Source organism: Vicugna pacos, chromosome 3 (assembly GCF_048564905.1).
Source record: "Vicugna pacos chromosome 3, VicPac4, whole genome shotgun sequence".
Classification (NCBI taxonomy): domain Eukaryota; kingdom Metazoa; phylum Chordata; class Mammalia; order Artiodactyla; family Camelidae; genus Vicugna; species Vicugna pacos.
Genome location: NC_132989.1, coordinates 72838946 through 72861455, shown reverse-complemented (window position 1 = coordinate 72861455; position 22510 = coordinate 72838946). Strand labels below are relative to the sequence as shown.

Genomic DNA, 22510 nt, shown 5'->3' with positions numbered 1-22510 from the left:
CCATTATAAAGGTGACGTTTTAAATCATTAAAAAAAATTATAGAGAATTTAATGAACAGTTTGTGATAACTTGAAAAAATTAAGTTAAATACCTGTATCATGCCTTAAACTAAAATATATCCTAAAGAGATTAAAGATTTAAAAGTAAAAACTGAAATCAGGGGAAGGTTGTAAATAATAGTCTTTATGTTCTCCCTCTCCTGAAACAACAATTTGGCAAAAGTTGTGGAGGAAATTTGATCACTACCAGAGCCCTCAGGGTAAGTCCCACCTAGGAGACTGAAGCTTTGGATTTTATGGCACCCAGCAGGTAATATCTGTTGCTGTATAGCAAACCACTGCAAAATTCAGTGGCTTAAAACAATAGCAGTCCTGTATTTTGCTCATGAATCTGCAATGAGGGCAGGGCTTAGAAAAGAAGCACATCTCTGCTCCACATTTCATTGGCTAGGGTGACTGGCGTGGGGACTGGAGGATCCACTTTCAAGATGCATCACTCATGTGACTGGTGAGTTGGTTCTAGCTGTTGGCTGGGAGCTCAGCTGGGAATGTGTTCCTTGGGCCTCAGTTCCTGGCTGTCTGGACTTCTTTCATGGGCCGTAGGCTTCACAGCATGGCGGTTGGGTTTCAACATCAAGTGTCCCAAGAGAACCAGATGGACGTTGTACAGCTTTTTATGACCTAGCCTCAAAAGTCACGTACCATTATTTTCACTGTAGTCACAATCCTGCCCAGATTAAAGAACAGGAAACAGACCCCACCTCTCCCTGGGAAGAGTGTCAAAGTCACATCATAAGAAGAGCATGTGGGATAGGAGAGAATGTTTTGCCCAGTTTGGGAAAATACATTCTGTTCTAAGGAAGTAAGTTTCCTGTAAAGCTGCCTCTTCAATGTGACCTGGTACGTAGTCTCCTGAGCCTGCAGATGACCCCGCACACCTGAGAAAGACCTGGGGGCTGCTGCTGCCTGATTGTTTCACAGTGTTTTGGGAGTTCTCCATTAGAGAGGAAGCCACTACATACTTACCCACACACTTCCTGGAACCACTATCTCTGCTGACTCACCACCACTGTCATAAGACTTCTTGGATTTAAATTCTGCCTCAACCATTTATTGACTGTGTCACCTTTCTTTGTCTTGATTTCTTCATCTGTAAACTAAGGAAAATAATAATAATACATACTTTAGGGGTGGGGGTAGAGCTTGGGGTAGAGCACGTGCTTGGGATGCACAAGGTCCTGGATTCAATCCCCAGTGCCTCTGTTAAGGGGAAAATAATAATAATAATATATACTTTAGAAGATTGTCATGGAGAGTAACACATAAAGGCTTAGAACAGTGCCTGCCCCATAGTTAACCTACAGAGGATTCTACCCCAGGGACAGATTCACTCTGCTCTATGCCCACCTGCTCATGTTTCCAGGGTGAAGTAGAGATTATTCCTGGCCAGAGAGGGCCTTCCAAGTATTGGGGTCCAAGGGTCATCCACCAAAGAGTCACATGGAAGAGATCTGGGCCTGAGCACCTTCACCTGCCTTCTGAATAAATCTGGGCAGCCTTGTCATTTGACCTGGATCCTTCTGCTTCTGGCCACCTTGGGAAGACACCTATTAACCCAGGCCACTGGCTGTTCTCCACCGCAGAGGCAGGGCACCAGCTGGGCAGCTCCTCTCTGGCCAGTATGAATGGCCTCCACGAAGAGCAGGGTGCTCCCCAGGGGAGCCCGAGTGGAGAGGCAGACGGCCTCAGGCAGTCACCCAACTTTCCTAGGAAACCTCTGAGCAGCCAGTGGCCCTGGTTAGTTAAACCACCATTGAGGACAATGAGTTTACAGGAAAACCACTGGTCAGAGGAGGAGCATCAACCTCTGAGATATAAGAGGAAGTGACTTCTAATAAAAACAAGTTAAGACACAAAATAGAAGGACTTAGGCTTTGCCTTTCCTCCAATTCTCACTGAAATGGCAAAGAAATAGAAAAACAAATTCAAAGCAGGACAGGAAGACCAGAAAGGGTGCTTCTAGCAGACAAGAGAGTAAGGAATTTTCAAAAAGAATAAAAGAAATGCGAATTGATTGACAGAAACATCTAGCAGACCAGAAGAAACGAAAACCCTGAGAGAGAACAGGGCACTCCAACAGTTAACACCAAGAGAGAAATAATTGAGCCACACCCCAAAAATTCCACCAGCTCCTGGGGTTGCTCCTGCAAAAGCTGGCTCCATTGTAGGGGCTCAGATAAGGGTATAGTTTTCTGAAGGAGTTATTTGTCATAGCAGACCCAGAGCAGTGGTGTGCTGAAGACTCTTGGGAGTCTGTGCACATTTCTTCCCAGCTCCTGTTCAGTAATGTTATGTTGCTTGCTAAAAATTGGCCAGGGTAGAATTTATACCATGGAAATCAGCAACTGTTACACATCAAGGCTTCCTCCCTCCACCCTAGAGCAGGTCGTTAAACATTTACCAGCATACCACTGCTCCAGAGGAAGCCAAGATTAGAGGAAAAGGACAATGCCCGGAGGGTCAGGGGACCCATGCTAAGAAGAGAAGTTTACCTACATAGTCTGTCTGTCCCTCCACAGTCCTATGAGGCAGATTCCTATAATCAAAACATGCATCCACTGCCAGGTAAATAGTTCTCATTTGAAGCGAGCAAATGCATTCCAACTATGAATAAAGTTCAGTCTAGACTTGCACTTACAAACAGGAATAGAAGACTAAGAACCGACAGCATGAGAGAGAGCACCAAATTCAACATCCAGAAATGGTTCATACTAAAAAAAAACATAGAATTAATGGAAACAGATTAAAAATAGTTAATATCCTCAGAGTTACTTGAAAGTGTATCACATTCAGAAAAGAGACAGCTGCTCTGAAATACAACCAGAATTGATGGACATTAAAAATATAATTGCTAAATCTAAAAGTTGGACTGAATATGCAATTAATGAGTTGGAAAACTGAGTTGAAAGATGCTTCCAAAATGGCATGCTGAAAAAAAAGAACGGAAAGGACGGAGGGAGAGAGGGGATAAGAGAGAAAGTAGCAAGGAAAGAAGGAAGGATGGAAAAGAAAGGAAGAGGGAGAGAGGGAAGGAGGGAGAAAGAAAGGAAGGAAGGAGGAAAAGTAACGGTAAGAGGCATGGAGGATAGATATAACTACAATTAATTGTGGGTATAGGACCATGAGAAAAAAAGAGGAACATTATCCAAGAAATAAGAAAAGACCATTTCCCAGAACTAAAGAGGGACTTGGACTGAAAGGGCCTATCAAATACTAGGCAGAATTCATGCAAAGTTATCTTTTGAAGATATCCAAGTATTAATGTGACAAAGTTAGGTTTTTTCCTGCCTCTTTTAGAAACCACCCAGAAATAACAGGAAGAGTGACAGTCAAGCCAACTCTGTATCTGATGAAATGAGAAGGCATCTGAAGCTAAACTAGGAAGAAGGACTGTCAAAAGTGACAAAGGTCAAACAGAGATTCAGGGAAGCCTGGAGCCCAGAGCTGCGGATGTGAGAAAAAGTCAGTAGAACCCATGACTCCCAAGTAAAGTGCAGGGCTTAAGAGAAACATCAATTATGCGTCTCTTGCAACAATGAAATGAGGTTCTAGTGGTGGGACCGTCTCCAGACTCAGTCTGGTACTGAGAAAAAGCTGAGGAAGTAGATTTGAGCAAGAAATATTACAGACTAATCATATTTTTCAGGAAGCGGTCTGTTGTCAAGGGATGCGGGGGAGGGAGAAAGCTGCACTGTGCTGCCCCTCTGTGCTGACTACAGAGAAGCAGAACCCAAAGGAACTGACTCACACACGTGACCCTGTGTTATGAGAACAGTTTCTACTCTCCTTGAAGACAGCTCTGGCCTCTCTCACACAAGACTCGAGTAAATACCTTATTTAAAGTTGAATAAGTAATCTGAAAAGAAAAAATTTTTTTAAAGCTTAGAACTATAAAAAGAGATAGGAAAGAATGAGGAGGAAATTATAGGCAAAACAGCAGATCAAGAATCCTCCCCATGGAGCAGAAAAAAATTGAGAGCAAATTCCCCTAAATTATCAATAAAACTGGACAAAAAGAAATTGTCATGAATTAGTTTTAAAAATGTGTCTCCAGAGAATTCATCTGTACAAGACAAGAGAACAAAGCAGAACTCTAGGCATTCAGGGAAGGTAAGATAAAAACATAAAGACATGTTTTTCTTCATATTGAAACATGAGAGAGCAGGGCCCAGGGAGAAGTGAAAAGAAAATAAAAATTCCAGACAGGAACATGACATTTGGAGCAGCACAAAGGAAAATAGGAATTGTTGAAAGCACAGTTAGGTAGGTATACAGAGGTCAGGATTTAAAAAAAAAAAAGAAGAAAAAACAAATTTTTTTTTTAAGTTTAAAAGGATCAGAGGAAAAAGTGGCAATTTTAGAAGACAAAGAAAGAAAAACCTATGTGTGCACAATTAGTTTCTTTCAGTCTAAACACTGAAGTAAGATATTTGAGATATCATCCAAGTGAACATTAAGAAATATTTAAGAAGTAATTCAAAAGAATACTACGGAATTAAAAGTCTTATACCAACTGATTGAAGAGACATCATATCATTGCCAAAATCTGCTTGCCAAATACCAGAATGTGTTCTCTCCCTTTTCCAAAGAGTTGCAAATATGGCTGAAGACCTTGGATCACTGTGTGGAGAAGACTTGTCCTATGATCTGGAACACCTGTTGTAGACTGTTATCCTTGGGAGAAATAAACTTTTTTTGGAACCATTTCATTTGGGATCTATCATAACCATTAGCCTAACCTAACTGGGTCACATAAAAAAATGGATGTGGAACATCTATAACAAGATAGGTTGTAATAAATGTACTTGACTTCAAAGAAAAATAAATAACCTTTTGGACAGTCAGGTTGACAAAATGATGTAGAAAAGGGAAAAACAATTCAGGCTAGCTTCAGACTTCACAGGATATTTACTGCTAGGAGACAGTAGAACAATCCTATAAAATCAAGGAAATACAGTGTGATGCAACAGACACCAGCCAAATAGTCACTGAAGTAAAAAAAGGCAACAGGGAAATATTTTATTTTCATTTTGTTTCAACTATACGCATACTAGTATCTTTGGTGGTGGTGATATTTGTATCTTTTCCTCCCAAGCAAGCAGTCCATTTCAGTACATTTTTTTGCTGCCTTATCTCCCCAAACCCCAGTTCACCTCCATTTTTAAACATCTGGATAAAATGATTCTGATTCGTTTCTTTCTTTTTCACGTTTAAGTTTATTCATTCTTAAATAGGTAGTACATTCACATGCAATAAAATTCAAAAGGTGCAGAAGTCACTTTTTCATTTCTTTTACCTAATTCTCCTCTTCAAAGGCAATCATGATTGATTCTTGGCCTTTTGGCTAAGATCAAGTGCAAAGGCAATCAGGGTTACCAGTTTCTTACATATCCTTCCCAAAACAGGGTAAGTGCACATTAAAAACTACACATATTAATACACATAGATTGTATATATATGTATGAAATGTTTATGTATGTAAGTACAATGATGTGTGTATATACATAAGTTTGTATATGTACACAAACACAAACATGTATAGTTTTCTTCTTTCTGTGTAAACAGAAATACACCATGTGCTCTGTCCTTCATCTTGCTTTTTTCTGCTTATTAATATATCTTGAATACTGCACAGTGATGTGCTGGCAAATGATTAACAACCAGCTGCCTTGCCCCTCTATAGCTTAATCTCCACATAGCAGCTAGGATGGCCTTTCTACACAGGAGATCATGGCAGCTCTCTGCTGGAAGCCCTCTGCGGGCTTCTCACCACGCTTAGAACAGCACCTGACGTCCTTCCATGCCTACAAGGCCCAAGCTGATCTGGCCCCTGACTTCCACCTCATTTCCTACAACTGTTACCCACTTGTTCTGCTCAAGCCGTACCAGCCTCACTGATGCTCTTTGCACTGGCTTTTCCTTCTGCCTGGGAGTCTCTCCCTCACTCCATTCACCTCCTCAGATAGGCCTTCTTTGGATGTTCTTTCTGCAATAGCCCCCCTCCCATTACACCCTATTCCTCTTAATAATATTAATAACTTACATTTATTGAATTGACTGCATCCCAGGCACTACTCTAAGTGCTTTCCATTTTTCAAAATTGAAGTATAGTCAGTTACAATGTGTCAATCCCTGGTGTACAGCACAATGTCCCAGTCATACATAAACATATATTTGTTTTTATATTCTTTTTCATTAAATCATTTAATCCTCACAGCAACCCTTTGAGGTAGGTGCTATTACTACCCCCACTTTACAGATGTACAAGTTGAGTCACACAAATGATTAAGTAATCCCTAAGGTCAGAGAGCTTAAAACTCTCAGAGCCAGGTTTAAAACCCAGTTTAATTCCAGGCGCATATTCTATGTATTCCCTCATCTGCTATGTTTAAAGATAATATTATACTCCCCTCGCCCAGATTTGTTTTTCAATATAGCACTTATCGCTATATTATATATCTACCGACATATATCAGACATCATATTATATCTCTACTTCTTTATTATATTTCATTTTTGCCTGTTTTTCCCACTAGGTGGTAAGATTTCTGAGGGCAGAATTTACCTAATTTCTTTACTACCATATATCACACATTTAAAACAGTGCCAGAAAAATGCACAATACACAATTGTTCAATGAGTGAATGGGGACATATATTATATATATATTAAATATATATATAAGCCCACATATAAACTGAAAAACAGAAAATGATGTATTTATAAGAGTGAAGAAAGAAGGACAAAACCCCCCAAACACCAACAGAAATGCAGGTACCCACAAAAAAAAAAAGAAGAAGAAAAGGAAAGAAAGAACAAGAAAGATGCTACAAAGAACAGTATATAGCTTTTTGTGACAAGACATAAACTACTCAATCTAAATGATGTATCAGTGAATATGGAGGAAAAAAGAAATATAAGTGAGATTATACAGAAGGTAATGGTTTGGCAACTTTATTTTTCTGGAGGAGACATATTTGAAGATAGCTTTGAATAAATAAAAGAAGTAGATTTAGCTGGCATGTGGGAAGTGAGAAGAAAAAAATAACATATATTTTCTGGACCTAAGTGAAAAAAAAAAAACTAATTGATGACAGTTTGTTCTTGAAACACTATTTTTAAAAAGCATATCAAGGCAAATATCATCCAGTGCAGTTGCAAGGGTAGACACAAAATTTTATTTCATCACCTTTGGATCCGATGAGTTTGGCCCAGTCTGGTTGCTTCCCTGAAAATAGTTCATCAGCATTTGGTGGTCTTTCTTAAAGATTTGACAGAGAACATTGCAGTCATGTCTACAGGCTGATTTGGTTGTCTGTTTCCTTCTGCCTGCAAAAGGACTGTTTTTTAATACAATGACCAGATGTCCTGTTTAGGGTGGGACAGGTCTAGATTTTGATTAGAATCTGAGTTTTTGGACAATTATATTTCTTGCATGTTTCAGAACTGATGGTGAGGAGAGAAAAAACTTTTTAAAATAATAAGATATATGGGATTCTTATTAGTTAGCATTCATATCCATTTGGAACACTTGGGTTAGAGTGACAATAACCAAAGAAGGGACTTCTATTTTTTTTTTTTAAATGGCACTGGGTATTGAAGCCAGGATCTAATGCATGTTAAGCACACATTCTACCACTTAGCTATACCTTCACCCATAGAATGGACTTCTTTATGGTCTGATATTAATCATTTAAAAAAAGTTTAAAAAAACATAAAAAAAAAACCTCTTGGTGGATGAGTTTAACTTCACCCTTAACCACTCATCTTCTTTTGACCTCTTCTGTTGCTTACCTTCCTTCATAGCATTTTGTTTATGCCTCTGTTAACAGTACTGTAGTTTACCACTGTCAGTAAGTTTACCACAGGTTAACAGTAGTTTACTCTAACTAGTTTTGTGACTTTGGCAACTTAATCTCCAAGGATATATCTTCTCATTTGTAAAATCAGGATAATAATCATAGTGACCTCGTAGGGGTTGACATGAGGATTCTGTGAGATGTTACATGAAAGGTACTTTTACCATGCAGAACTAAAATTGCACACACACAGTTACAGTTCTTTTCCAATTAACTGATCAAGAGCCTATTAGACTTATTAGCTGGAAATCTAGAAACACTCTCTTGAAGTTCTTATTTTGCTCCAGATCTCATGTCCTTTCCTCTATTCAAGGACCACATTTCCATAATTATCTCCCCTTTCCCTTCTCAGGCTCATCCCCTCTGGCACCCAAACATGACTTATTACTATCCTGCTTAATGCTCCTTCCGTTTCATCCCTTGCTTCCTTCAATATCTGCCTATTTCCCTGCTCCCTTTCACAGTAAATCTTCTTAAACGAGTTGCCTGTACTTGCTGTCTTTACTTTCCCTTCTCTTTTCAACCCACTCCAATCAGGTTTACGTCTCAACACTTGCTAAGGCTGCCTCCATCCTGCTAAATCCAATGGCATTTCTCATATTTATCATCCATTGACCAGTTCTTAAAACATTCTCTTGGCTTCAATGTCATCCTTTTTTGCTAGAGTTTCTTCTATTTTACTACTCTTTTAAAATTTCCAATATTAACTCATCCACTTCTCCTGAGCTGTAAGTGTAGAAGTGCCTCCAGACCTTCTTGTTCAACTCATTTCTCTCTCTTTCCCTCTCCCTTTCTATGTGATTTCATCATCTCATCTGTTTATGTTGATGACCCTCAAATTTATGTCTTAAATCCAACCTCTGTCTTCAGCTTCTAAATCATATATCCAATTGCCCAGTAGACGTTTCCACTTGGATTTCCGATAGGCATTTTAAAGCTAATGTGTCCAAAACCACACCCTTGAGTCCTCCTTTTCTCCAAATCGGCTGCTCCCCACATCTTTTCCATCTCCATGGCACCATTATACGCATAGTTGCTCAAGCACAGCTCCTAGGACCATCTTTAATTTCTTTCTTCCTTTCACACCCCTTATCCAATCCATTGGCAAATTCTGTCAGCTTTGCATTCAAAATAGATCTTGAGCCTGATCACTTCTTACCACTTCCACTGCTGTCACTTTCTTCTCTTGCCAGGGCTATTATATCTATCTATTAAGTGGCCTCCCAATTACCGCCCTTCCTGCCTTTGCACAGAGCAGTCAATGTGATCTTTTAAAATATAAATCAGATCGTATCTCTCTTGTTTTAAAATCCTCCATTGGCTTCCTATGCCACTTAGATGACAGCCTCTCTGCCCTCTGCATCCCTCTCTGACCTCCTCTCTGATCTTCTCTCAGTTTATCACTGCATTCCAACTACACTGCCCTCCTTCCATTTATTTTAACAAATCAAGCTCATTGCTAACTCTGGGCCTGTGCACCGTCTGATTCTTCAACGTGGACCTCTCTGCAGATGTTTGAGTAACTGGTCCTTTGGTTCATTCAGGTCTCCGATCAAATGTCACTTCTTCAGAGAGGCCACTCTATGTAAAGAAGTCTCTTCTCCCCACCACAGTCTGTCTCAATTATACTTCACAGCTTGTGTCACTATCCAAAAAGATCTCACTTATTTACATTCTTATGGTCGCTCTTACTACACTAAGTGCCACAAGAGCATTAAAGTTAAAGTTATTTGTTTCGTTCATTAGTATATCCCCAGTGTTTAGAAGAGGACTTATTTTAATATAGATGTTACGTAAGTGTTTGTTACATAAATGGATGGGTAGGGTTCCCTTCTTCTCCCCATTTGACCAAGAAACTCAAGGACCTATGCTCCTTACTGGTACATTGTGTTGTTACTGATACCTGATGCTACATAGTGTGCATGAAGTGCTGGTCCAGTGGTGACTGAGATCTCTGTTTTCAGGCTTCAGTGAGTCTGTAAGGGAGACCAAGCTCACTCCCTCTATTCTCAGCTTAGCTAGAGGTGCCTCTTTCGTTGGGTTCCTATGGTTACAATTCCTAGTTTTCTGTTCTTCTAGTTGCTTTACACAGCTGCCTCCTAGCTAGCTGGTCTCAGAAGCTCTGAGTTTCAGAATTTACTCTGGACTCTCTTTCTACCATGGACCCCAAAAGAGCTCATGGAGAAAAATCCCTGTGAGTCCAGGCTATTTCCTGTCACTTTCCTTGTTAAGAAAAAAAGAAAAGGAAAAGGAAAGAAAGAAAGAAGGGAGAGAGAGAGAGAGGAAAAATTACAGATTGAATTTCTTTGGTTATTCTTCTGAACAGTGATTTGTTAATTTATTCATTAATAAATGTTAATTTGTCACCAGCCATATACCAGGCACTCTTCTGGGCACATTATTTTGTAATGGTCATCATCTCTATTGTCTTTATCATGAGTCTGTATTAGATTGTTCATTTCTTAAGAACAGAGAGACTTTCATTGTATTAAGTGCTCAGTAATTGTCTATTGCCTGAATAAATGAAAGACAGGAGACAGTTAATGAAAGACTTAAGGAAAATTTGGCCAAGTTACATTCATATTCAAATGAAGACAAAGAATAGCGATTACTCTTTAAATTATATTATTATATTAAAACAAATTTCAAATGTTCAATAATTGTCATACTCTTACCACTCTAACCCATAGACATTTTTCTATGTTCTCTTTTTTAATTAAAAATTTTTTATTTTATTGAAGAATATTTAATTTACAATGTTGTGTTAATTCCTGGTGTAGAGCATAGTAATTCAGTTAAACATATATAACTTTTTCATATTCTTTTTCATTATAGGTCATTACAAGGTATTGAATATAGTTCTCTGAGCTATACAGTAGGAACTTGTTCATGTTTTCTTTTGATTTTTGTCCATTTACATGCATACTTTCACATATTTATAATTTTAATGTATTTTCTGTGTCATCTTCTGCATTTCTGCTTATCATTAATGACAAACATTTTTGTATGTTTTTAGATTATCATCACCTTTCTGACTGTCTGTATTTTACTAGTTTCTCTTTCCGTATTCTTGAAACCCCTTTTGGGTTCCCTGTGGTCACAAGCACTACAAACACCTGAACAACATATCAGGTGTTCTGTGCTTCTTTCACAGACAGCAAGGTAAGAGAGTTCCTAGGAGAGTACATCTCACCCTGGAGGAAGAGACGATGTCACATCAAGGAGCAGGCAGTGAATTCCAGGTGCACTCAGGAGAGAGAAAATGTGTGCCTAAGAAGCTGTTTGAACTGAGAAGAGTGTGCAGAGGGTGATATTTAGCTCTGTTCTGCAATCTGATTAACATGTTTCTACCTCCTGGCCCTTGTATAGCAGCCTGTCTAAATACCATCTGCCAAGTTTTTGCTTTTCTTTCTGTTTTGCATAAAGCTTTTGCTTTCAATATGCTGCTGTTGAGTAGGGGAAAGTGAGAGACCATCAGATTTCAGGGATGTGCCTGTTCCTCTTCTGCCTTTTAATGGAGCTTAGCTTTTTTGCCACTTGTTATTTTCAAGTACAGGATGAGTACAGAGGACTATTGCATCTGACACAGGATGCTGCCCCTTGAAAAAATCAGCAGGAAACAGGAGAGGGGTTTTTGTTGTTGTTGTTTTGTAGCTTTCCCCTGCCACTCTCATCTTGGAAACAAGCAGAAGTTCATTTGCAAAATTATTTTGAAAATAAATGGAAAAATGTGTTTTACTTTATAGCCATCTCTTCTGGAATAGAACTAGTTTTAAATGATGTAATGAAGAATTGGCCCTTGAAACTAAATGTTGATTAATGTGCTATGAGCTGTGAATCCGGTATTGAAAATGGGAGATCAAACTAAGGAATGAAAAGGGGGAAGTTCTCTGGGTGCCTTGTCCTCAAATTGTAGACATATTTTGTAAACCAGAGAATTTAAATTTAGGTCATTTTGTGTTAATTTCGCCTCTTTTATTTGCTACCACTTATTAAGTTATGTTTAAACAGTTTAAATGCGCTTTGAGCTGTTAAGAAACAAAAATCCAACTGAGTAAAGACCTAATTGCTTTTATTCAAAGATTCATGCATTCAGCATCCCATCCAACAGAATATAAGGGTGCTCTCAGGAGCTGTACCAAATGGAAGGCTTTTATAAGTAGAAAGAGGGTGGGATAAAGAAATTAAAAGAACAGATTATTTCAGACCAGGCCACCTTCCATTAGGGGAAGGTGGAGGGTCTCAGGCAGATTACCTCACTAATGCTGACCAGGCAATTCCAGACTGATTGGTGTAAAATTCCACTCCTGGGAGAGGATGAAACTGTGATTAGTTAGGTATTAAATCTTGGTAGGGATTAGCATAACAATTCTACTTTTGGGCCTGTTACTTCTTTTTAACAATTCCCCCCTTTTGATCAAACTCTTGACCTAATGGAGAATGTGACCAAAACTTAAGGCATTAGTACCACTCTCAGCCACTGCTCTATAGTTCTCAACACTTTCATTGATCCCATTTTTTTGCTGAATCTGTGAGGTATTCACAGGTTGCACTTCTAGCTCATATTATTTAAGTCAGTCACTCTCTTTATTTCTTTTTCCATGTTCCAATCTTAGGGAGCTCATTTGCTTAGAGATCATTTGCTTGGTAGTTAGCAGCTATGAGCATACATTTACAACTCTTGAAAGAACAATGCACCAGAGAGATTATTATGATTATTATGAGCAGGATCATCCCTAATGTCTACTCTAGACTTTGGAGCCATGGCCTTCAAGACTGAAACCAATCAAAATCAAATAAGTCAAAGAAAGACCATTTGATGGAGTCACCTTTTAAAGCCAGCTGCTTGTGATCTGATGTAACTGAGTTTCAACTTCCCCAGAAGTGTGAATCCAGGTGCAGTAGGTGGTATTGGCCACAGCACAGATACCTCCCTTGTTCAGCTAAAAAATAATCAAGGGCTATCCTGTTATCAAGAACAACTTTGGTCAGATTGTCTGTCTTTTTTGTGCATCTGTTCCTTTTGCAATAGACTGCAATATTTTCAAGAGTTAAGGGGGTGTTCCTGATTATAACCTCATTTGTATTCTCTTTTAACCAGGGGAGAAGAGCCCTGCCAAAAGAAATGAACCCTGAATCATGAATGCCTTCTCCTAACTCCTTTCAAATTTGATAATGTAAATTCAGAGAAGTTGTCCAATGAGGTCTCTGTTTGTAGACAGGGCACAGTTAGATAACCTAAGAGGCATTGCCTGGTTATGTGCCAGCCTTCTAGGTGTTCACAGGCTCAAGAAGAATGATAACCACCACAGACAAAGTTAAATTCTATTGGGGTACAAACCACTCCCACTAAGGTGGTACTGTTAATGGACTTATTTGCAGAGATTGCTGCATTTTCCTATTCAAGCCAGGGATCAGTTAGGTTTTTTCCTAGCTTGAAATAAAAAGTTGTTCTAGATTCCAGAGGTCACCTCGCCTTAGCAATGGCCTGGGAGGTAGGGGTGATATCAGTATTTTTCCAGGCCAATGCCACTGTAAAAGAAAGAGAAGGAAGAAGAGAAATTTTCATATTTAGTTAAAGTATGAAATCTTGATCTAGCATCTTGAGTGGAAGCAGTTTACATCGATGTCAGCTACTTCTTTCCTAGTCAATTTGATTTGGAGGTCTCTGGCATTTATACAAGACCAGGTATCAGGGGGAGCCTTCTTCAGCTATAAAGTGTATATCCAAAGTTCAAATCCTTAATGTTTGGCTGACATTTGGGTAGTTAAGAGGGCCTGATATAGTCCTTTCCAGGGAAATCTGAAGGCAGTCTTTGCTCTTAGGGATTTCAAATCAGAAGGGTGGGAGAAAATTGGAAATGTTAGTTTGGAGAGTTGTAGCCAGATATTTGACAAAACTAGAATTCAGTTTGCCGATACATAGCAAAACGTCCTAGACAATTAACAGGATTAGAATCTAATATTTGCAAAGATGTGCACATAAATTTTTCTCTCTGCAATTACTCCTATTTTTTTTACCAAAGATAATCAGTGTAAAACTAACTTACTTGCATTAAGTTTGGCCTGATTATTTAATAAGTGTAGCAAGAATAGTGATTGACCACTTAAGCTCTTTTTAAGACTGCTTTGCTCGAACCTTTTATCTCAGATTGAACTCTGAAAAGCCTCTGAGGCTAGGAAGCCAAACCAAGGACTAGCATCAGACTTTACCTTCAATACCATTTCAGTTAAAATCTTGGTAATAGAGCCAATGTTTATAATTGCATCCTGTTACATGGAAAATAAATTCTTATTGAACTTATACAAATAACTATTGGAAGGATCAGGTAGGGAAAAAGTAAATAATTCTATCTTTGTTGACAAAGGTATATTTTACTAAATTGCTGTAGGTCATATATAGCTTAAGCAAAAAAGTCTTCTTCAATCTTCTTCAATCAAACATTAAAGAACCAGCCTAGCTTGAAACAACAATTCAGATAAATTATGGTCATCCTCCTCAATTCATTCGCTCCCATGTTATTAATTCTTGTTCTGCTTGAATTCAGTTTTTCCACGAGTTTTGGAAATTCTTACCCAGTTCAGTTTCAGGACCTTAAAGTTACCAGAAACCTGTACTTGTGAAAAGTCCTTTTTCATGAATCTCCTTGAAGATGAAGTACTTTTGCAGGAACACTTTTGCAAAAGCATATAAGCAAAACAATAACTGTAAATGACAAAGACTTAAAAATGTCATTGTTGGAGTTCGTTTGATAAAGAAATATAGTTATTTTTGTGAGGTACAACATTTTAAAATAACAACCAGAATTATGATAACATTATACCAGGACATATCAGACTTCCAGGAATTTCACAGTTTCTGGAACACTTATAACATACACCCAAACAGACACAACATAAAGAAAGCTAAGTGTTACTTCTCATTTGACAGTGCTTCCCATGTAATTTAACATATTAAATAAGTTTAACTAGTTTATCATCTTCCTTTTTATAATGAGGGAGAACAAATCTTTTAAGATCTTCCAGGGGAATCTCTGGAAAAACCCAAAGTTAGTTCGAGGTCAAAAAGACTTTATCTAGAATTTGATTTGGGGAAGTTCATCAAAAATATCAAAAGGTTTTAAAAACACCTGACTAAATAGGATCACAGATCATCATGAAACAACACTTAATTCTCTATTTGACCAAAGTAACGATAAAAGATTTCACAGGTAAATACAAAAAAATCACACAGTTGTGACCAAAACCAAAGACATGATTCAGCACAGGAGATTATTTTAATAAAACAACAAAACGAAATCTTCGCCTTCTGGGTACTTACTTAAAAGAAAAAGAAAAACATTTCACAATATCTTATTATCAAGAGCAGGCCAGTAGAACATAAAAACTTTATCCTTTCAGCAGATGAATGAAAATTAAGGTTTAGTTTATGTACATACACCACTGATTTTAAAGCTTATTTTTTAACACTCTTATAGTATCAGTCAATTTTAACTAGCTTAATTACACAAGGTAAAATTCTTTCTTTCTCTCTTCTCAATTTGCTATTTAATTTGTCCTTTATTCTCCCCTTTCCCATTTTGAAATAATCAATTTTTACTTTAGGCCAAATTTAGTTTCTTTTCTCTCAACAAAAGTGCATCTTTATGTCTTACACTTCGTCTTAGCCAAAAGATCCACATCCTACTTTCCTTGCATATAGAGTTGTTTCTCTTATTATTTTTAGTAGCTTTAATTACATATACTAATCAGAATTCTTAACCTTTGGAAAGCTTAATTCCTAATGAAAAGTCAGTAAGCCACTGTGAACTGTCTGTTACCACCATTCTTTAGATTGGCATATTTATGAGAACATTTCATAACTTCTAGAAACATATGCTTCTTCACAGCACAATCTTTCAATAAAGCACAAAACATGTTTACTAATAAATCCAAATACCTTTAGTTTCTTTATATTAAAAAGCCAAAAGTATGTAAATCTGTGGTTAGTAATTAATGTTTCACTATTTCATCTTCTTTGGAAATGACCTAGATTTTCAGTGTATTTCCATTATTTAGCCTAACTTTGCAAGACTGTAAACTTTCAAGTTACCAAAAACATTTTGGAAACTACTTTTACACACCCATGTTATAAAATATAATTATTGCTAAAAAGTTTATCTATAAATTCTTAACCCACTTACATCTATCTAAATCATTTGCTCCTAACAATTGTTTAGATTACCCACAAAAACTTGATTAGACATTAGACAAAATCAGCCATCATTCTAAGTTATCTTTGCCAGTAAATTTTGCAACAAAGAAAACAAATTTGACTAGTAAATTCAGGTAAAACAAAAGTTGTTTATCTACGTTATATTCAATGTTGGTAACTCTAAAGACCTGCCTGTTTTAATTAAACTAACGAACTTAAACTAGCTTTAATACCAAGTATTTTCCCAGATCACATGAACCTGACATTAATTTAGGCTAGTGTTAATTATATTTCTGAGAGTATAATTTATATAAGCACTTAATTTTCTTTAAGCCAATTAAATATAGAGCTCTTTCACAGATTAATTTTGGCAATACCATCTAGAAGTAGAAAATGCCACACATCTACAACACCTATTTATAGACACATAATCATATAGACAGATGCAAACAGAGATCTTATAGCATCATTTAAAAATTTTAGCCATGAGACTGGTATGATAATGTAAGTAGTTACAAAATACCAGTTGCAATAGTTCATCTGCTCAGATGGCTACAGATTTTTCTACTAAAGAGAAGAGAAGACACATGATTTTTCATTCTTCTAAATTCAGATGACCTTCCCCTTACAGTCTTCTTAAGGAGATGGCCTAGATAAGAGTTAATACTTAACATCTCAAAGGCAGAGGGAAAGAATGAAAGTTCCCCCCAAAAAGGACTTTGGTTGCCTAAGGCCAATATTTTACAAGCCTTTTGTGATAAGTAGGGGAGGATTTGAGATTATTAAAAAAGATTGGTGGACTTTGAGTTGTTTCAGGAGCCACCCCTCTGGTCCTGCAAAGACTAGATTTGTAAAACAAGGACAGCTGTTTTCAATTCCTCAAAGAATTGGGTTGCCACCTAAATAAGATGAAAGGACTGTCAACATCCATCCACCTATGCTGGAATGCTTTTCTTTCCCTCTGGGTATGTTTAGCTTTGAGAAGAAGGCCTAAAAAATTCCTATCAGGCTCTGAATATCAGCTTCCAACTTGGCCAGATTTGATTATAGAGTTATTAAATTTTTTCAGAGGTATTATCAGGTTTCGGCTGGGGCAACAGTAAATATTTCTGGCGGTATTGAACAACCCCTTGGTTTTAGGAGGCATTCTCAAAGAAGGTACAGAAGATATTACCCCCCAAGACCTTAGAGCCACTCCCAAAGAGAGCCAAAAGAAAGACTTAGATAATAACAAAAAAAGAAAGTAACAGTTGTCCCTGGGAGAGAAAGGGATAACACAAAATTTTATTTTCCTTTCTCCTCTGGGGCCTACAGACAGAGATCGAGGGAGAGCTAACTCTGGTAAGAATTCTCACCCTTAGCCAGCTTTTGTCAGTTTTCCTAGGATTCCACCTGTAGGCCCCAGTACCTACCAGAATATGGCAAGGTTTTCCACCAATTTTAAATTTAGTTTTCCCTTGGCTGATTATAGGAATAACATAGCAATTTACCAGAAAATCCCTTAGAGTGCCAGACAACTTTGGGAAGTGCCCAAATGGGGGCCCTCCCTTAAAGGTCGATATAGGGGTGTTTGTCAGGTCATTAACTTGGCAAACTTTGTGTGTAGTCATGTAGTCTTTTCAGAGTGGAAACACAATTCAGACAGAGAATTACTAGAATGAGTACTCAAAGGAACATAGAGGGGACAGTAGGAGTTATGTCAGTTTTATAGTTATTTATTTTAGGTAACTTATAGACCTTTACTTCTTCCTTAGTCTTTTAATGCAGCTATTTTTGGAATCTTAAAGCCTTTTGGAGGCTTGTGCATACCAATTAAAATAGGTATCCCATTCTGTTTCTTTGATAATGGGAACCCTTACTTTTAAGTGCACTTTTAAAATGATCTTACCCAATTGGAACATTCCTCACAATAGCGGAATGAACCTCAGAACACTGCAATTCTAGATTGTAATTCCCTTGAAAGTTAGCAACAGTTTGGTAGGACTCCAGCCATAAACAGAGTTTAACTCATATTTCTGTCCAGCCATATCCAGTTGCAAATGGGGGTACAACCCACATCCCTCTCTAGCCATATTTTGGGTCCCCCAACCTGAAGGTTACAAGGTCAAATCCTCAGGAGACAAAATTCTAGGTTGTCTATAAGATTTTGCCAATTTCACAGGTATTTATAGCTTTGAGACTATAGTTCTTGGACATAAAATAAGCAGGTGTGCCAGAAGGTAGCATACTCAACTTGAAACCATGCACTACAAGGTTAACAGAAGCTGATGTCTTAACAGAAATTCTCCAGCATGTCTTATAGAACAGTAGGTAAGGGAACAGCTTGTTAAAAACTCCTATGTTGTAACCTGCCTTTACTGATTAAGCTTACTTTAGTTATTATTTTCTTTCTTTCTGTAATTGCATACCCTCCAAGCTTCACATAGCCTAGGTAATATATTACAAAACTTTTTAATCACCCCTATAGATAATACCTCTGACCTATGGGTCACTATAATAATGTGGCTTTAATTGTTTTCTAGCAACTTGGAGTCAGCTCCTGTTCAGTTCATGCTGACTAAAGCTGATCGGGACCACAGTTTTAGGGAAAACTGAGCCTGTGCAGGTGTCCAATGAATGATCTTTTGATGTCAGAAGGCTGAAAAGCCTACCCTCAAATCATACGAAGCACCTCCATTTTTGAATACGCATCCCATGAAGCATGTTACCCAGATACGCCTGCCCAGAGTGCTGATTACCTCACCTTTTCCCTGCCTCCAGTCACCTTTCCCCACATCTAAGACCACCTTGCTTCCTTATTCCATAAATATCTCAAGCCCTTTGCCTTCAGGGAGGTGGATCTGAGACTTGTTTTCCTGTCTCCTGCTTGTGAATAAACTCTTTCTCTGCTACAGACTTCCACATCTCAGTGTTGGGCTTGCTGCAAATTGGGCAAATCACCCTGCTTTGGTAACAAATTCTGGATATAAGGGAAGGCATTTCTTTTAACTAAGACTTTGGGTTTTGTGGAGCCAAACTAATACCTAACAGAGACATGCCTGGGATTGGAAATTGTGGGATGTTTTACAGTGTAAGTTGTTGGCACAGAAATTTTCTTGGGGCCTGGTGGGAAGCTTTGTATCAATTGGACTGATCCTGTAGCCAACTTACCCAATCATGGGAGTACTCTTAAGGTGGCCAGCTATATACCATAGTATAACAGCTTTTAAATGTTCAAACCATAGCCATCAATTTTTTAGACTTTCTGGCTTCCAAGATCCCCATTAGCAATAGCTTTTACTGGACCCAGTCCAGCTCAAGTTGGATCCAGTACAGTTTTAAATCTGACCCAGTATGATCCCAGCTGGTAACCACCAACAATTCTTGTGGATCTTTGGACTGGGGGAAAGGATTAAACTAGCAGAGGGGCGGAGCATTAACAGCAGACACCCCCACCAACCACACCCTCTCCCCTAAAGGAAGGGCTGCAAGCCTGCAAGTGGAGGCCACTACCACCCGAAGTGCACGCAGGCCTAAGTTAGGCACAGAAACCCTCGTACTTCAAAACTCACACAATTTCCAATATCCTTGTCTTACCTCAAAATTCTCAAAGAAATGTGCCATGACCCCATTTGGGGCTTGGTTTTTTTGTTTTTTTTTTTTTTGACAGAGCTGTAACATATCTGCTAGGGCCAGAGTTTAATGGGGACCAAGAGCATCCCCTGGAAGCCAACATGTGGACAGTAGGTATAATTAGAGAGAGATCCTAAGAGGAAGATGAATCTGGTGGTAGGGTCACCTCAAAATTGAAGGCCAAATCATTTAAGGGGCCTGTACCCAACAGGAGCTCTCCTGTAACAGCTTATCTTGAATATTATCATTTTGATTTTATTTTTATTACAAAAGGTAGCTTATCCTTTAAGAAATATTCTCAAGCCCAAAAGAATTCCTTTGAAAATATTTAAAGTAATGTGAGAAAAGTAAATCAAGCAGAATTTAAATAATGACATTTTTATAAGCTCTAAGATCTAGTACTAATTAAAAGCATAGTTATTGAAAGTCCATAGAGTTATCCAAAGTCCATTCACCCTGACATTTCAAATAGGCTCAATCATTCATCCATTCTTGCACTGAACAGCTACTGTGTGACTATTAAGTGCCAGGTATTATAGGCAGTGAGAGGAACACTGTCCACTATCTATGCCCATTTTTAATAATTTCAGAATGTGGATAAACAAGGGCTAAGTGTCTGGGACACAAATACTTTAAGGCATATGAGTGAGGCTATAGGCTCAGAGCTTTATCTTCACTATGCATCCTTGGAAACCCCACTTGACAGGTCAGAATGTGCCTAATACCATCCACATTCTTCTACTACACCAGCTCGTCTGAAGATTGCTCACTTTAATCACTACTTACTACGAAGTCCCACAACTTAAATACTAAGCAATTACAGCACATGGTGTTTCGGCCTTTATGAACCTTGTAAATGCCCAAAATCTACAGAATATTTATCTTCATGGCAGGCCTGCCTCTAATATTTATGAGAGCAGAGGTAAGAGTACGAATAGAGGCCAGTGTACCTTGTGTGACTATTTGAATACTATGCTAAATTGTCATACTTGGAACCACAAATTAGAATGCTACAACAAGGAAAATCTGTGGTAGACACCACTGCGTTATGCAAAACAATACTTTGTTATGCAAAAATCTATTGCATTCAAGTTGAGAGGAAGGATTCACAAGGTAACTAATTTGTCTTCTCTCTTCCTAAGCACTTCTGCTGCTCAGATTCAGCCTAAATTCCAAAGCAGTCTATCTCTGTTGTGGGCAGCTATAGCACACACAAATTTTCACTGTTTGGAGTTCCACCTTTTGTTTTAAAGACACAGGGCAAGAGATACGAGAAAGTGTTTCCTCAGTGTTTAGCTTCAGATCAGGAGTAGCAGAGACACTCATGTGTTTACTAATAAAGTATAATGTGTATGTTTGTGATATGTAAGGTCCTTTAAAGCATGGGGTCCAGAATATGGCCCTCATCTGTCCAGGTGTAAGTGGGGTGGTGCTTAGTGATACTCAGAATTTAATGCCAAGCTCATTTGCAGGATGATCTAGATGGCTATATTTTTCTTAAAATTTCTTCAGCATTAAAAAAAAATAGTGCTAGACTAATAATTGGTTAAAGAATTGTGGCAAATTTCTAAGTTTGACTTTCTCCAAAACTAGGTGACTTTTCCCCAAACTAGATAGTTTTATGAAGACTTTTTAAGGAAAGGAAAAAGTAGACATACTCAAAAAGAGGATAATATAGTGAATCACCACGTTTCTATTGCCTAACTCCAAGAATTACCTACTCTCAATCTTGTTTCATCTATACTCCTACTCATTCCCCCCTCAAGGATTTACTTTAAAACAAATCCTAGATGTTTTATCATTACATCCTCTGTATTTCTAAAAGATAGTCTTAAAAAGATACAATCACAGTACCATTATCCAATGATTTCCAACTGAACAAACACTTTACAGTCTCATCCATGTGAAAGGCACTGTGTAGTTTTTACTTTGGGGGATGGAAATAATCTGCCATAAACAGTGGTGTCGTGTTCACCATGTTTGAAGTCATAAGATCTGGGGAGGTGTGACAAGCATGTACAGTCAAAGCTATACTAAATCTATTTGCTGGACCTGGCTTCAATTGCAGATTTTGGACTTAACTGACCCGGTTTAATTTTTTTCCCCTTAACCTCTGGAAAGCCAGGCGTGGGGAGGGGATTTAGTTTCTTTGTTATGCTGAGGCGAGTTTAAACTTGTTTCTTTTTCCAAAATGTACAAGTTGCTAAGAGAACCAGGGACTTAAAACGAACAAGTCCTGGAAGAGACTTTTTTTTTTTTTTTTTAACTGCCTGGGTTAGGGAGATTCTTTCGTTTCGGGCACGTTCCTGCTGTCGGCAGTCCGGACTGGTTTGCTCCGGGCGTGCTAGAGGGCAGCGGCCTCGGCCTCGTACTTGGTGCCGGGGTCTCACGCAGCTTCCAGGGCTATCAGGGCGTTTCCTCCTTTTCGGCTTCGCAAAGTTTTGTTTTGGTTTTTAGCTCCATATCAAGGAAAGGCACCCTGTGGACCAAAGGTTTCTGAGTCTCCTCCGGGTGATAAGAAGCCAAGTCTCCCCCATCTTAAGCTTGTCCGGACCTGGATTCCTTAGAGATCCTCGAAAGCGCAGGGAGCGAGTCTTTTGAGGAGAGCAGACAGCCTGGCTGCTAATTCCATTGTCCCTGGCCCGCTCCTCTCTTGGCTCAGTCCATGAGCCGGTACGCATCGCACCGCGAAGCTTGCGGACAGTCTCCCGGGTGACTGCTCCCAGACCGAGTTCTTCATCATTCCCAAGAGAATACTCATTCTCAACCGCGCCCGTGCTGGGCA

At 38.5% G+C, this 22510-nt stretch overlaps 1 long non-coding RNA gene across 1 annotated transcript; it reads left to right on the top strand.

Annotated features, from left to right (window-relative positions):
• The first annotated feature begins 203 nt into the window (after nt 1-203).
• Nucleotides 204-19006, top strand: LOC140695655 (uncharacterized). The gene is made up of 2 exons (XR_012071392.1): nt 204-260; nt 18636-19006. It is a non-coding gene; the product is annotated as an uncharacterized lncRNA (long non-coding RNA).
• Nucleotides 19007-22510: the final 3504 nt, after the last annotated feature.